Source organism: Ziziphus jujuba, chromosome 2 (genome assembly GCF_031755915.1).
Source record: "Ziziphus jujuba cultivar Dongzao chromosome 2, ASM3175591v1".
In the NCBI taxonomy this organism is placed as follows: Eukaryota; Viridiplantae; Streptophyta; class Magnoliopsida; order Rosales; family Rhamnaceae; genus Ziziphus; species Ziziphus jujuba.
This window is the reverse complement of record NC_083380.1, coordinates 32,436,797-32,450,005: the sequence shown is the minus strand read 5'-3', so window position 1 is coordinate 32,450,005 and position 13,209 is coordinate 32,436,797. Positions and strand designations below refer to the sequence as shown.

At 34.7% G+C, this 13,209-nt stretch overlaps 1 long non-coding RNA gene across 1 annotated transcript; it reads left to right on the top strand.

The window, feature by feature from the left end:
- The first annotated feature begins 4,420 nt into the window (after positions 1 to 4,420).
- Positions 4,421 to 10,958, top strand: LOC125420430 (uncharacterized). The gene is made up of 2 exons (XR_007238801.2): positions 4,421 to 4,856; positions 10,611 to 10,958. It is a non-coding gene; the product is annotated as an uncharacterized LOC125420430 (long non-coding RNA).
- Positions 10,959 to 13,209: the final 2,251 nt, after the last annotated feature.

Sequence of the window (13,209 nt, the reverse complement as noted above, 5' to 3'; positions counted from 1 at the left end):
AAGAAGAACGAAGAAGAAGAAGAAGAAGAGGAAGAAGAAGAAGAAGAAGAAATTTTTTTCTACAGTTTTGTACTACCAAATTGAAGAAGAAGAAGAAATAAAATGGCAAAAAAAAAAAAAAAAAAAAAAAACAATGCTAGATCGAAGGAGAAGGAGAACGAAGAAGAAGAAATTTTTTTCTATAGATTTGTACTACCAGATCAAAAATAAAATTGCAGAAAAAAACAAATTGCCAGATCAAAGAACAAGATGAACGAAGAAGAGGAATATGGCAGGAAGGAAATAAATGAAAAATGAAGAAGAAGAAGAACAATGTAAATGAAGAAGAAGAAGGAGAACGGAGAAGAAGAAGAAGAAAAAGTATTTTCTATGGCAGATCAAAGAAGAGGAATATGGGCAGATCTAAGCCCTAAAAAAGAAATAAACTGAAAAATGAAGAAGAAGAAGCAGACAAACAATGAGAAGAGGAAGAAGAAGAAGGCAAACTCACAGATTCAAGAAGAAGAACACTACCCACGAGCTTGATCTGGGCAGAGGCACGCAGAGACACCAGCAAGAGCCTTCGATGAGCTTCGGACAGAAACTTGACCCAGGGAGAGGGACGGGTCAACTTAATCCTCCTCTAAGGGGATTATTCTACTGTAGTGGTTAAGTTATCCACTTCTTCATTTACTCCTACCAAACACCGGATTGGGACACAATCCTATCCAATCCGGTGAAACAAACACGCCCTAAGTATAATTATAACAAAGTTGAAGGGTTCAAACGAATTTTTTTTTTAAAAAAAAAAGAAGGAAGAAAAAAAAAAACAACCTAATAATTTATTTACTATTATTTATTTATAATTAATTGTTTTAAAACTCTGTTTTTAAGTCAAAATTCTTATATTTTCAAAATAAACTAATAATCATATTCTATTTAATGAATACATGTATATATCATATATATGGAATTCTATTTAATAAACACATGTATATATTATATACATGGAATCTTTTTTGGGCTCCAATAAAATGGGGCCCTAGGCATAAGCCTTAATAGCCTATGTCTTAAGCCAGCCTTAGTTTCTGTAGTTAGAAACAAAATATTTAAAATAGTTATCAAAGTAAAATTAATTCTTTAAAAAAAGTTATTAAAAATAGAAGGGTGCATCTGGTAATTAATACGCAGAAGTCTGATATATATGTTTCCCATAAGTTCTTACCTTGAATCTCTAGTTATGTCTATCATTGTTCCATCAACTAATACTTTGCCTGACTCTAAATGATACAATGGTTACTTGAGAAGAGATGAGGATTTATATAACAACAAAAACAATAATAATAATAATAATAACGATAATTAAATCAAACACGAAGAGAGCTAATTGCCACCTGTCTCGCATAGAAAAATCTTTGAGTGCTTGTCTATTGCCACATTGTTCCTCAACTGTGAAGCAAAGAAACAATGTGAGCTTAGCAAAAAAATACCATAAAATAACACCTTGCCACGAATTAATTACTGGAAGAGATAATAAGCTACGAATAATAATAATAATAAAAAAAAAGAAATAAAGAAGTGAAAGGCTGAATCCAGCAAATAATATGATCCCCATTAAAAAATTCGTCTCTTGGTGGCATGTCATTGTTTGTTGGCCCCAAAAGTGATATTTGAGTGATCATACACCTTTCTTGAATCGCCAGATAATGCAAAACATACTCAGCCACTTCTCTAAGGTTTGCTTGAGAAACAAATACTAGAGGTGGCAACCCGTGTTCCGTGTCAAGTTCGTGTCGACCCATTTAATAATCGTGTCAAAAATATTTAACTAGAATCCAACTCGTTTATTAATCATATCAGGTACCTAAAACACTAATTTGACCTATTTATAAATAGGTCAGCATGACACGATCCGATTAACATGATTACTTTAATGGGTCGTGTTGACCTGTTAACCTATTAACCTGAATATTGACTTATTGACCTATTAACCTAAATATTGACCTGTTAACCTAAAAATTAACCTATTTATTGAAATTAACTTTAATCCAAAATTAATCTATTTATTGAAAATTAACCTTTTTATTGATATAACTATTCTACTAGCTTGCATAGATGTTTTTATTCTTGCTTTTAAAAAATTAATAATAGAAAATTACTTTTTTAACCTGTATAAGTTTTTTAATTTATAATATCTTTTACTTATTAAATGTTATATTATGGATAAAATTATAATTTATAATTAAATTTAAATGGATTGTAATAGGTATATAACCGTGTCGGATTGAAACTGACACGTTTAATAAATGGGTTATAACGGTTCATTTTCGAATTAAATGGGTTAACCCAAAAATAACATGATTAATAATCATGTTAAACGGGTTGACCAGATTATAATCCGAACCCATTTATGATAAAACCAAACTCATTTACTCTATGTCGTTTTCGAGTCGTGTCATCATGTCATTACCCAAATTGCCACCCCTAACAAATACAAATACATACACCTTGCTCCAAGCCAAAAATGTCCACAATTGCTTGGATCTTTGAACTTGACTGTATTGGATTTTCTGCATGAAGAGAATTAGCATAAATGACTCATCAATTTATCAAATGTTTGAAGAGGGAGCCAGGGATGGGGTGAGATAAATGAAATCTAATCTTACTAGGACAACATAAGACAAATCCTTCATGTAAGTCATTATACAAGGCTCCTCTTAACTGGACAGATATATTTTCACCGGGGTTAGCTTTTTCGACTTGTTCATCACAGCATATAAGAGCTGCAATTGTTACACGTTTCTGGTTGATTGATAATCATTACTAATATAGCCTAAATCAATTAGGTTAACTCATTGATTGCAACAGCCAAATAGTCCACCCATTTTGAAAGTAGACCACATAAGTAATCTTTTCATGGAACACAACATGAAGTGGTTTGCAAGGCAAAACAAAATAATTATTTCAGCAACATGATTGCATAAAATAATTTGTTTTATAAACAAGCTAGGTGTTGGAGTGACCCAGTTTTGCATACCTTTGCTCGACAGGGAGGTGGGAAATATGGGCAGATAATTTTAGGTATTTTTGGAGCCTATTTGACTTTTTCATGTTTCTTTTTTATGTGTATTGATAGAGAGAAAGAGGAAGGCATCTATGTTAATGGATTTCAGATTGAGGGAATTTGTTCTGTATGTTTTAGTCCCTGTTTGGCAAAGCTTTTTTTGGGTCAAAAGGTCTACTTGAAGGCCAGAATTTCTTTTGTTTAAAAATAAGGGTGTTTGGCAAAAATCAATTAGCATTTGTAGGAAAAAAAAATAGTTTTTTTAAGTTGTTTTAGAGAAACCTAAATTCTATGCTTTTTTAAAAAGATTTTTTTTTTAACTTATATGGAAACTTAATGAGCATTTAGTACAGCTATTTTAGCTTATATTGAAACTCATTTAGTATTTAATACAGCTTTTTTTATTTACAGCCAAACATTTAATAGTTCTTTTTTAAAAAGATCTATTATACAACGGTCTATTTTTATCAGTTATACCAAACGGACCCTTAATGAGTATAGTCGAATTGGATAGATTAAAACCCAAATTTGTCAAAATAGTTGTTTATGGAAAAATATCAATGCAAACAAACAAAGACAAGGAATGACTTTAATGCAAAATTGAAAACAAATAAAACTTACATAAAAAAATAAAAAATAAAAAGAACAAAAAGAGAAAGATAAATGATACATTGAAAATTATTTTAAGTTTCAAAGCTGATAGTATTGGCTTGTCTGCATGAAGAGCATTTGAATAAATGATAATATAACAAATATTGAAGAAGAGGAACGTCAGAAGTTGTTGATATCTAGTTGTTTAAATAATTGACTATTTTTATGAATGATTAGAGGACTATAGATTGATTTTAGTAATATTTGTAATTAGAACTAATTAATTACAATTTATTTTTTTTATATATTTTTGCTTGATTGTGTACTTTTATATGCCTCCTGCATGGATGCAAAATAATAAACATATCACAAAATTAAATAATCAATTAAAGATAATTTAAAACTCTTTTTTTAAGTCAAAATTCTTATATTTCCAAAATAAACTAATAATCATATTCTATTTGGAAATACTAGTAACTTTATTCAGAGTTCCATTGGAATCATGTATAATATTACTTGGTATTACAATTTTGCTCTCCATCTGTCCATATGTTATAATGTAGTGCCAGACCCCGAACATCGGATGGGTGGTATTGCTCACCCTGGAAAGGCATGCTTGCATATGGGGAGGAATTAAATTTTATTGTGTGAGGCCTTGCTTAAGTAAAGGGTCTATGGGTTTAAGGCTAGCAAGGACTTCAAGCTTAAAAAAATAGCATCAATATCTCAGTTGAAAAAAAAAAAGAACAGGAAAGAAAAGAAAATGTTGAAGGATCTTTTAGACTTAACACTTTGCATGATAGCAACCTAGTGTCCTTGGTGTCCCTTTCACAACCATAGGAAGTTAAAAAGATATGATATTATGTGGAGAGTTTTATTTCTTTTTTTTCAGAAGTCGTATAGTCTTTCATTTACTTTTCATGCTTGGGGTTTTTCAATTCGCATCTTATTGATGTAATGTTTTTGTTCTATTGATTAAATTGCATATAAACCTCATATAAACCTCCACCAAAGAACAATAGGCTTTTGTTTACTTCTCTCTCTCTCTCTCTCTCTCTAATGGCTAATATGAATATGCAAGGTCTGCTATGTTTCCTTGTCTGTGTATATTCTTAACCAATTTTGTTACCAATCAAACAGGAAAGTGGAACTGAGAAGCCTGTTGTTGCATTTATTGCTGGCCTAACTGCTCCCCCTGGTCGTCGAATGGGTCATGCTGGAGGTATATGCAATTTTAATTATTTAATCAATTCTATGCTTTTAAAGGAATAAATGAATAATGTTTGCTTGATTTTTAATGCATCAATCTATACTCATATTGTTTGTCAAAATAGATGTATGTGATAGAGATTAGTAGTTCACGTGAGTCTATCTTCAAGATTCCCTTATCTGTTGTAAATAGTTTTTATCCTTACTCATTTGTAGTCATCTACACCAACTGTACATGTATATAAATATTAGTTTCTTATTCAATAAAACACAACTTTCCTTTATCAGTCAACAATAACTTTCTCATGGTATCAGAGCATTAAAAGCTCTAACAGAGTTTTTTTTTCCGATCCAATCTGTGCCGAATTTTTCATTTTTTTTTTCTTCCTTCCTTTTTTTTTTCTTTGCTATGGCTGACCACACACCCATCTCTTCTGCTTCTTACTCTTCTCTGACTAATACTCCTACCTATGACTTTGCCAATCTGGTCTTCATTAACGTTGCTACACAAGCACAAATTCGGCTCACCCCAATTAACTTCTTCACTTGGAAAGCACAGTGGGATGCTCTCCTTTATGGTTACGCACTTACCGGTTATGTTGATGGCTCTCTACCTTGTCCTTCCCAATCCTCCAACCAGCCATATTTATTTTGGACTCGGCAAGATCAGCTTCTTTTTGGATCTCTCCTTGCCTCTCTGTCTCCTAACCTTGCATCAATGGTGGCTTCAGCTAAAACATCCCATGAGTTATGGAGCAAGCTATGTCTCACTTATGCCAAGCCATCTCGATCACGCATCATTCGACTTCGGGAAAAGCTTGTTCGACCACAAGGATCACGCAGTATCACAACTTATATGTTTGAAATCAAAGCCACAGCAGATGAATTAGCCTTACTTAATGAACCACTCAAAGATGAAGAGATAACAATTTATGTACTCAATGGCTTAAATCATGATCTAAAAGAAATCTCTGCTGCCTTGCGATCAAGGGATACAGAGATCTCATTTGAAGATCTCCATGAACGTTTGCTAGAATATGAAGCCTACATTCAAAAGTCCAATATTTCCAGTCCTGAAGACTCTCCCATGATTGCTCATGTTGCTAATAAAAATGATGGTCCTAACACCTTCCCTCGCAATCCTCAAAAGAAGTTTGGTACCAGATCTCATTCTACTCGTACTTTTTCCCTTTCTTCTACCTTTGGAGGCTATCGAGGGCGCTGTCAGTTGTGTGGTCAACAGGGTCATTCCACCAGATTTTGTCCACAATTGAAACAACAGTGGACTTATAATCCCCAGCCTGGTCTTCTACTCACCCCTCGAATTCACAAAATGCCGCAAGCCTATTACTCCAATCAGCAGGATCACTCCATTCCTATCCAGAACCCACCCCAAACATCTTGGCTTCTTGACTCAGGTGCCTCTCACCATGTCACTAATGATCTCCACAATCTGAATGCCCATTCTGACTATGATGGAACAGATGCAATTATGGTTGGCAATGGTAATGCTTTAAATATTACTCATATTGGTACAGCTCATATTCCTGCTCATAATACATCTTTTCTACTGTCAAATGTTCTTTGTGTGCCAAAAATGACTCGAACTCTGGTGTCTGTTTCTAAATTTTGCCATAATAACAATGCCACAATTGAATTCTCACCCATTGGTTTTATTGTGAAGGATATACCAACGGGAATGACTCTACTTCAAGGACCAAATAAAGGAGGTATCTATGAGTGGCCTTCTCCTCCCCATTCTACTGTTCCTCCACCGTTTATCTCTTTTTCTAGTGTCAAGACTTCCTACAAGGATTGGCATTTTCGTTTGGGCCATCCCTCCAATAAAATTTTAAATCATTTAATTTCTTCATTTTCTTTGCCTGTCTCATCCTCAAAAAAATTTATTTGTAATCCATGCAAATGTAATAAAGCTCATAAGCTTCCTTTTCATATTTCTTCTATGACCAGTTCTAAACCTTTACAATTATTATACTCTGATGTATGGGGTCCTGCACCTATAACCTCAATTGATGGATTTAAATATTATGTCATTTTTGTTGACCATTTCACTAAGTATATCTGGTTTTATCCATTAAAACAAAAGTCTGAGGTTTATTCTGTTTTTGTAAAATTCAAAACTAATGTGGAAAAATTTTTTGACACGAATATTATATCTTTTTACTCAGCTAATGGTGGTGAATTCATCAAATTAAAATCTTTTTTTGAACAAACTGGTATAACTCATTTTTTATCCCCACCCCATACACCAGAGCATAATGGTTATGCAGAAAGACGTCATAGACATGTTCGGGAAACTGGTTTAGCAATATTATCTCATGCTGGATTACCATTAAAATTTTGGTCTCATGGTTTTCAAACTGCAGTCTATTTAATTAATAGGTTATCTACTCCTACTTTTCATCTAAAATCCCCATTTGAAATTCTTTTTCAAAAACCACCCAATTATCATCATCTAAAGGTTTTTGGTTGTCTTTGTTATCCTTGGATCAAACCATATAACAGACACAAATTAGAAGCCACATCCACACCCTGTGTGTTCTTAGGATATCAACCTAATCAAAGTGCCTATAAATGCTATGATTTATGTAACAGCCCAGATCACCCGCATCAGGATATTGTCCTCTTTGGCCCAGGGTTCACACCCTCTCTCCCCCCTGGCCTCAAGGTTTTGCTCACAAAACGTGTCCTGAAGGGAGAGGTATCCACAGCCTTATAAAGACCGCTTTGTGCCCCTCTCCAACCGATGTGGGATGTTACAATCCTCCCCCCTTGGGGCCCAGCGTCCTCGCTGGCACACCGATCCGGGTACTGGCTCTGATACCACTGTAACAGCCCAGACCACCCGCATCAGGATATTGTCCTCTTTGGCCCAAGGTTCACACCCTCTCTCCCCCCTGGCCTCAAGGTTTTGCTCACAAAATGCGTCCTGAAGGGAGAGGTATCCACAGCCTTATAAAGACCGCTCCGTGCCCCTCTCCAACCGATGTGGGATGTTACAATTTATCTCTAAATAAATATTATATTTCTAGGCATGTTACCTTTGTAGAATCCATATTCCCATATAACTCTCAATCGGTCTATCCCCATAATTCCAAAAATATTAATACTTGGGATTTATCTATTCCTTCTATATGTGGCCCACACACAACAGTTCCCTTTATCTCTTCTATATCTTCTCACAACCGACTCCCATGTGCACCTTCCGTTTCTAAGTCAACCTCTCTTTCTCCACCTACTCCCACTAGGAATTCTTCTCCCCACCTAACCCCACATGATGACTCCTTTTCTAAATCTACTTCTCTTTCTCCACCTAATCCCACTAAGACTTATTCTTCTCATCTATGCCTACGTGATGCTTCCTTTTCTACATCCAATCCTCTTTCTTCACCTACTCCCACTAGTTCTTATCAAAAGCTATCCCCACGTGATATTCCTTCTTCTAAGTCACCTTCTCCATCTCTTCCTACTCTGTCACAGCATGCCACTCAATCAATGCCTCCGTTGTTTGGTCCACAGGAAGCAGCAGGTCTTTCTCATGGTATATCTCCTCACATGTCATCACATCTTCCTCTGAAACCACCGAGCTCACAAAGAAAAAAATTCACTGATCGCACGCATGCCATGCGAACCAGGTCTCTTAATAATATTTTTAAGCCCAAGCTCTTCTCTGATTTCTATATGGCAACCTCTCACTCACAGCTTTCAGAGATTGAGCCCCAAACTGTCTCCCAGGCGCTCAAAGATGAAAACTGGCGTGTTGCAATGTCTGATGAGTTTAATGCATTAGTTCAAAATGGTACGTGGGAATTGGTTCCTCCTAGTTCCAAATATAATTTGGTGGGTAGTAAGTGGGTGTTCAGAATTAAGAGAAATTCAGATGGTACCATAAACAGGTATAAGGCTCGCTTAGTTGCCAAGGGATTTCATCAGCGACCAGGCATTGATTATTCAGAAACATTTAGTCCAGTCATAAAGCCAGCAACCATCCGAATTGTTTTGTCAATTGCTTTAACTAAAAACTGGCCATTGAGGCAACTTGACATTAACAATGCTTTTCTCCATGGCCATCTAAATGAAGAGGTGTACATGAAGCAACCTCAAGGGTTCATTGATTCCACTCCACCGACCCATGTCTGCAAGCTCAAGAAAGCAATATACGGGTTAAAGCAAGCCCCCCGAGCATTGTATACAGAATTGAAGACCTTCCTTCTCTCATATGGGTTTGTCAATTCTATATCTGATGCTTCTCTATTTATTTTTCACCATTCAGACATCATTCTTTATCTGCTGGTATATGTGGATGATATTCTTTTGACTGGAAATAATTCTTCTGCCCTCTCTACCTTTGTTAAAGCTCTTTCGAATGTCTTCTCTCTTAAAGATCTTGGTGGTTTGAAATTTTTTCTTGGAGTTGAGGTAAATTCACGTACAGATGGCCTACTTCTGACACAAAGAAAATACATTCATGATCTCTTGGCTAAGACACATATGCTAGATGCAAAAGAAGTTTCCACGCCAATGTCAACCTCTGCTACTCTAACTCTCATGGATGGAACTAATCTGACCGATGCCACTCAGTATCGCCAGGTTGTTGGAAGTCTTCAATACCTATCTCTGACTCATCCTGATATTTTGTTTGCTGTCAATAAATTGTCTCAATTTATGCATAAGCCTACTGAAACTCACTGGGCTACTGTCAAAAGACTTCTTCGGTATCTTAAAGGTACAAGTTCCTTTGGTTTATTTCTTACACGTCACTCTTCCACCTCTCTTCATGCATTTTGCGATGCTGATTGGGCCGGTAATAAGGATGACAGTACTTCAACCTCTGCATATGTCATGTATCTTGGTTCCAACCCAATTTCTTGGATGTCCAAGAAGCAACGTACGGTCTCTCGTTCCTCTACTGAAGTTGAGTACCGCTCGGTTGCTACTGCTACATCTGAATTATGCTGGCTTCGATCTTTGTTATCTGAGTTAAAATTAGCTATACCTCAAGTTCCAGTCATCTATTGTGATAATGTGAGTGCTACGTACATTTGTGCCAACCCTGTTCTTCACTCTAAGATGAAACATATCAAGGTTGACTTCCACTTTGTCCGTGAAAAGGTGTCTCGAGGTGATCTGCGTGTGTGTCACATTTCCAGCAAAGAGCAAATTGCTGATGCTCTCACCAAGCCACTGTCCAAACAAAGGTTACAGTTTCTTCGACCCAAGCTAAGTGTTCTTTCCACACTTAGCTTGAGGGGGCATGATAGAGATTAGTAGTTCATGTGAGTCTATCTTCAAGATTCCCTTATCTGTTGTAAATAGTTTTTATCCTTACTCATTTGTAGTCATCTACACCAACTGTACATGTATATAAATATTAGTTTCTTATTCAATAAAACACAACTTTTCTTTATCAGTCAACAATAACTTTCTCAGTATGTACTCAGCTATGCAAATGTTGTCCATTAGCATTTCACTATACCATTACATTTCTTTTTTGGACTCTTTTTGGTATAATACTGGTGTTCAATTGTTTTAAATTATTGTTTGTTATGGTTTCATGTAATTTTTCCAATTCATGATGCTTCTGTTGTTAGTAGTGTTTAGTTTCTCTCTCTCACACACAAATTGGTTATGGTTCCATGTTCGGCAAAATTGTTCTATAATTCATCAACATCACTCTTTAATCTCTTGAATTGTAGTTAAGTTTCCTTTTTTTTTTTTTTTTTTTCTGTTGCTTGTGGTTGTGCAGCTATTGTGTCAGGCGGCAAAGGTACAGCGCAAGGGAAAATCCAAACCCTAAGGGAAGCTGGGGTAACAGTGGTGGAGTCTCCGGCAAAAATTGGGACCACACTCTTGATGTCTTCAAGCAGAAGGGCCTTGTTTAATTAAAGTGCGGCAAAGTAAACTTGATTGGCAATCACCCATTATTTGATCTTTGCAAAATATGCAACACAGTTTGCATGCTTCATGTTAAATTCCCACACAAATTATAATTGTGGCAGAGCATTTTGAAGTTTCTCAATCTCTTTTTTCCACATAATTTTGGTATTTTCTTTCTTAAAATAAAGAATTATAAGTTGATATTTACTTTTCCATACATGAAAGTGTTTTGTCACTGGTCTTTGGACCTGTGGATGGTATTATTTTGGATTCAATATTATTTTGAAGGGATCTGAGACAAACCTAATCTTTAACCATAATGTGTTGTATATTTTTTATGCTATGAATATTTTGGAAGAAGTAAGACACGGATACCCTCGGTAAACTATCTCATTAGGAGTGACTTATGAGAACTAGCAAAGTTCTTAGAGGGTTTGGAGATTTTTCTTATTCTGTGACGAATTTTCTTTAGAAATCACTTCGCATTCGCTTTGATTTTAAAAACTCTTTGGAGTATTGAAAGTTTAAAACCGTTGTGAGAAATGTCCAAATACTCAAAAACTTTCTTTTACTTTGAGATCCCAGAACAACTTTCTGAAAACCAATATTAAGTTGATAAATCCACCACCTTTCAAAGTACGAGGTTTTCTTCTTCTTCTTCTTCTTCTTCTTCTTCTTCCTCCTTTTTTTTTTCCATTCTTATTATATTTAGGTTTTGTGAGTATTGCTACTTGATTGTTCTTGTAAGGACAAAGAGATCTTTACTTCATGTATATCTATTTTTTATACGAAAATTACTCATATCAAAGAAGTCAATTAAAAATAAAAAAATTGTGATTTTTTTTTTCCATCTTTTATTCTTCTATGGTACCCATCATAGTTTAATTTTAACACAGTTTAATTTTGACAGTTAAAAATCATAACTGAATTTTTGTAATATTATCTATTTAAAAAATCTTAACTTTTAATTTTTGTTGGGCTTTTAAATTTTAAAATTAATTAGTAAAGCAAACAAATTTGTTTATTTTAATAGATATAGAAAAATAGAGGAAGGTTAATGATGATTTCATGGAAACATAAGGTCTAAGTATAATTATAACAAAATTGCAGGGTTTAAACCATTTTTTTTATAAAAAAAAAAAAAAAAAAAAGGAAGAAAAAACATCCTAATAATTTATTACTATTATTTATTTATAATTAATTGTTTTATAACTTTGACAAACTGGTTATTTGTTACATGCTCTTATTCATTTAGTGTACTATTCGAAGACAGTTTTAATAAATCAATGTGCAAAAAAAATAAAAAGAAAAAAAGTACCAGGTGCTGTTTCGTCTTCTTTTATTTGTTTAACACACGGGACACCCTGTTTTAACGAAGCTACTTATTCTAAGAGTACTTTTTCTTTTGGTTCATCATTTGACTTATTTCAATTGCATCATTTGAAAAGGAAGAGTTTATGTATTATTATTATATAGAACAGATGGTCCAATAAGAAATGGATTACATGCTATTTCTTTTACTTTTTCTTTCTTAATATTATATATTCTGCAATTGACTTGTGCAACACATCGTCTGCAGAGCTTTCCTATACAGAATTGACACAAGGAAACACAAGCAGAGAACTTCCTCTGTAGTTGCTAGTTACAATAGTGAGTGATTTGAAAGCTGATCAACTTGCCGTCTTCACATAACATACTCAGGAGTAGAAAGGATGCCATATGGAATATAAAATTTGAAAATTTTGCAGACAATGACTGAGTTTGTTGTGGGCAAATATAGTGGGTATATACCATTCGGTTGCTAAAAGATCTACAAAATTTGCAAGGAAGACTTTGTTTTACAGGACTGGAAAAGGTTGTGAAAGTTGAAGATGTACTTGTTGATGTGTTGGTGGCCAATTTGAAGGAAATGAAGTACCTTAAGGAAATAGAATTTCGTTGGAGCTTGGATGATTCTAGTAATAATTCCCTAATGATGTATAAAGATGTTCTTAATAGGCTGGAACCTCAGACAAGCTTGAAGAATCTCATTATAAGAAGGTATGGAGGTGAAAATTTTCCAAAATGGATAAGACAAAAGACACATCCTGTGTAGGATTTTTCCGCCACTTGGGGCAGCTACCCTATGATCTCAAGGATCTTACAAATTTTGGATATGATGAATTGGTGAAAGTAGGCAATGAGTTTTATTGTGGTTGTTTTTCAGTGCCCACTAGGCGGCCATTTAGATGTTTAAAATCGCTGCATATTGAAGATATGAAGCAGTGTGGAGAGTGTTTTATATTTATTGGAGAGGATGGAGATGCTGCTTTCCTGAGCTTGGTAGGTTTTATTTGAGTAATTGTCTGAAATTAAATGCACATATATGCTTTCCCAATACCATAAAAGAATTCAAAATAGAAGAATGCCAAAAAAAAAAATTGGAGTTGTCAGGAATGAAGCAGCACTGTTATACAAACTTAAAAGAG